Source organism: Vollenhovia emeryi, unplaced genomic scaffold (assembly GCF_000949405.1).
Source record: "Vollenhovia emeryi isolate VEMERY1.0 unplaced genomic scaffold, V.emery_V1.0 DF940845.1, whole genome shotgun sequence".
NCBI lineage: Eukaryota > Metazoa > Arthropoda > Insecta > Hymenoptera > Formicidae > Vollenhovia > Vollenhovia emeryi.
This window is the reverse complement of record NW_011965521.1, coordinates 1-4497: the sequence shown is the minus strand read 5'-3', so window position 1 is coordinate 4497 and position 4497 is coordinate 1. Positions and strand designations below refer to the sequence as shown.

General features: G+C 34.7%; 1 long non-coding RNA gene across 1 annotated transcript; it reads left to right on the top strand.

Annotated features, from left to right (window-relative positions):
* The first annotated feature begins 710 nt into the window (after positions 1-710).
* LOC105555708 lies at positions 711-4447 on the top strand. The gene is made up of 3 exons (XR_001008505.1): positions 711-2586; positions 3233-3335; positions 3924-4447. It is a non-coding gene; the product is annotated as an uncharacterized LOC105555708 (long non-coding RNA).
* The last annotated feature ends 50 nt before the right edge of the window (positions 4448-4497 follow it).

The following is a 4497-nucleotide window of genomic DNA, read 5'->3' as shown; positions in this document are numbered from 1 at the left end:
GGTTTACAACTTTCCACGTGAAGCGAGATCCATTCCACACCTCTGACATAGGGTGGGTAGGGTTATTATTAATTACGTGGAGCCCCCCCGAAGGGGGGGGGCGGAACACACTGTCTTCACACATACATTTTTCTATCTACATTTGGTGGAGGGGAGTGACTTATATATGGGTAGAAAAATGTATGCGTGGAGACAGTATGTTCCGCCCCCCCTTCGGGGGGGCTCCACTTCGTTAAAAATAACCCTACCCACCCTATGTCAGAGGTGTGGAGTGGATCTCGCTTCACGTGGAAAGTTGCAAACCCATGTGGAACAGTACAATGGTGGAAGTACATGCGTGGAGACAGTATGTTCCGCCCCCCCCTTCGGGGGGGCTCCACTTCGTTAAAATATAACCATACCCAAACCATGTCTGAGGTGTAGAGTGAATCTCGCTTGCACGGTCAGTCTGCGCCGCGAGAAGAATTAAGCGTGCGCGCGCGCGCGCGTGTGTGTGTCAACCCGTACCGATTGGTGGCAGGTGTGACCTTGTAAATGAAAACGGTAGTTTTTTTATGATTTTAAAGGTAGCTACACAGGCATTTTAATAAAAATTACTAAGAAAAGTATTAAAATTTTTAGTTTTCAATTTGTTATATCTCCTAAATCAATACCGTCCCCCACTTGATTCTTACGGGGAATTACTCAGAAAACTCTCCCCTACAACATACCTAAGTGGCGAGGAAATCGGTGAGGTGTGACCTATTCTGCATATTTACCCGTAATGCTATCGGCATGGAAAAAAACTTTGTAAAACGTTTGTATATTATTAAAATATTACAACATGAGCGTTCATCATTTTTCCAAACTTGTAAAGAAAAGATAGCTACAGTATTACGGGATAGAAAAACGGAAAAATAGTGAAAACAAACACAAAAATTGACATATCTTTGTTATGTGTCTAACGTTGGTTAAAATAACTGTACATTTTTCTATGTTTTAATAGTTTGTAGTAAATCCATGTTTCGTGAAAATTGTGCAGACAGTCAAAAGTGAAAAACATGGTACGATATTAACACTTTCATACTACACACATAAACCACGTTAAATATCGATTATTATCAAGAATGATTAGAGAAACGTACTGTTTAGTGATTATTAAAGAAATAACAAGCTATTAACTTTTCCGTATAGGCCATAATACCCTGGTTTACTCTAAACAATCGAAAGTAAAATTCCTAACTGTTTAATTCTCACGTGTTACTCTACTTAAGTGCCCTGGCTAAACTTCGGATAAACTTTGCATTCAAGAAACTTGTCGCTATTGAATTTTGTGGCGAAAGACCAGCGTTAAAATCTGTCGTTGAATCCAAGATTTGAAATGGACTACATCAACGTAGATATCGTATAACCGTGGATCGCAGAGCAAAGTGGTATTTCCACTAGCTAAACCTCCCGAATAAAGACCGCGTAACTCATAACGGCCTGTGTGGTTGTTCAGCAGCACCAGTGCGTTCCCCGAGTCACCGTCACAAAGACCGTTTTTTTCGTCTAACGAATTGGCGCAAAAGGTACGATTCGAGGTGTAAGAAATATATCTATTATCACTCCGGAGGCAAGTTTCCTGCAATTTGCACAAAAAAATTTAATTAAGGCTTGCAATGACTCCGATTCATATAACAACTACCTATAATTGCTTACTTGACCCGCTATCGTCACCTTTATCATCCGCTGTTCTTGGAAATCACGATGACCCAACGGGTCTTGGCCCCTTCCTACAACATACCCCGTCTTACCGACGACATCTTCAAGAGTGGTCGAACTACCCAAATAGCACAGGACGTCCTCAGGATCATCCTGAATATGTCCCGGGATGTCCTGGGATCTTTTCAGGACATAGTTGTATTACTGTAAATATTTTATATAAATATTTTATGTATAAAACTTACTTCAGAAATAATTCTAGAATGTTAAATACTGTTGTAAATAAAAATCTTCCATAAGTGTCCACATAGCATATAAGAAGTTTCCTTGGGACATCCTACGAAAGTCCTCAGGACATCCTACGAAAGTCTCCTCAGGATATCCTACGAGAGTCCTCAGGATATCCTACGAGAGTCCTCAGGATATCCTACGAGAGTCCTCAGGATATCCTACGAGAGTCCTCAGGATATCCTACGAGAGTCCTCAGGATATCCTGAACATATATTATTTTAACGGTGACACGTACTATACCTCATATCATTACAGATACAAATCATGTTTCCATATGGTAATTATAGGGAGTTCTTTTTCAAATGGTTATTTCCATTATTTTAATTTTTGAAAAATAATAGCCGGTAAATTAACAGAACAAGTGAGCCATTTTTTAATACTGTGTTTCATGCATGACTAAAATTTTACATTTAAAATTACACTGGGCTTGAGAGTGCGTTCCGGCAAGACACTGCTGTAGTGCTACGCAAGTTACGCTCCATGTGAATCCAGCCTTATACTTACATCATGGCCAGAACCGTCGGAACGCAGTCCCAACTGTCCGGCTGTCCCGATCTTTTCCGGTCTGGCTCTAACCTTCTTTACCTGTGCGCCTCGAGGAAAACGCTTGAGGTACGTTATTTTTATCGAAGGTAATCCTTATCTTGTTTACAATCAGCTCATATATTATGCACAACATTATATACAATAAAATAACTTTTTTATCGGTTACATTTTGCTTATATTCCTTTAATATCGCAAAACTGAAAAGTATAGGTTATATATTTTCGAAGAAAACAATTACCGTTTCAACATATAAAAACAAATTTTTCGTTCAACATTTTATTACATTTTAAAAGGATGTGTTTGCGTTTGTATAATATTGCCAGCTACTTTTTACACAATATAATCTTTGAAATATAACAAGTAAAATTTATCTGCATTCAATAACCGCAATATCCGATCCGGGCAGGTTGAAAACGCGTATCCAGATAGCGACACAAAATAATGAAAAATAAGTAAAATATGTGCCTTGCTTCGTATGTCAATATCACACCGCAATCACTGGTGACCGGCAAACCATACAATGTCAATGTACCTACTCTATTGATTTAGGTATAAGACATAAGTTGCAATCCACTTCAAACTATAAATGCTTCAAAGCATTCCTCTAGTCCTTTTTTCAATGAAGAAAGAAGGGACAGAAGAATGTTTCAATGCACTTTTAATATTAAGTGAAAATAGCAATATCGTTATTTATATAATTTTTATGTTTTAGGTTACAATTGTGTTGCAGTATCTTTGAGACTTAATAATCAATGCTCTTAAAATTGAGCAAAGTTTTTCTGAAAAAAACTTATCTTGCATTGAATTAGATAGTGGTAAGTAGTACTTGAATTTTATTTAAAATTAAAGATATTACTAATTGAATTTTACATAAGTTTTTTTAGAAGTAATATACTTTATCTATAATTACAATTTGTTGCAAGTAAAAATAATGAAAAATTAGCAATAAAAATACGTATCCGAGTATCTATGTAAAATATAGACACTTAATGATCAATAACAAAACATAAATAAATTTATTATTATATAGATATTCTGTTATCGTTGGAACTAAAAGTTTTTCTCTAAAAGAAATTTGCTCACTATCTCCAGTTTTCGGTTTTCTTTCATAAGAAATTTATTACCTTGATTTAGTCTTTGAATTTTTGTCTTCTGCTCTCTAATAATGTTTAAAAACTGTGAAACCAATGTATTATCTGATAAGTTCATCACAGATAATTGCTTCTATTTTGATGTTCATTACTAGTCTGTACCACTGATTTTATTATAACATCTAAAAAAACCAAATTTTGCTTACATTGTAAAAAATTTAAATATTTGTGCTTATATATTTAAATAACTTCCAATTGTTTGCAACCTGCAAATCTCGTGATCCAATAATAAAAGCTTCGACGGATTTTTAGCAGAAGGCTGTGTTTTAATGTTTGAGAATATATCTCGTGTCTGGCAATATCACCAATCGCATCTTGAAATTTTTCTAAGTCTATATACAAGTATGTATATTCCGTTCTCAATCAAATTACATATTTTTCTTGTAAAATAATAAATATTCTTTTATTATCTCACTCGCTCAATCTTGATTGGTCTGTTCTTTTTTGCTGCACTGTTATATTAGTACAATAAGTTAAAATTAGAAATAATGTATTTGTGTTTCATTCTTACTTTCTAGTATTAATTTTTTATTTCCAGTTGTTAATTTGTAACTTTTAATACAATATACTAAACTGTTTTCAGGAAGACAAATTTACCATGTCGCATAAACATTCGTATAAACGCGTACTTAGTTTTTCACAACGAAGAAAGATGGTAAAAATGGAAACAGATATTATAATGGAATCTCATAAAACTATGGAATCAACATTTGTTTCAACATCATTTTCTGAAAATACATTACAAAATCGAAATATGCATGATGACGATATAATCCAAAATGATTTTGAAAATGTTTTATATGATAAAGATCTAATTTCAAGTGAA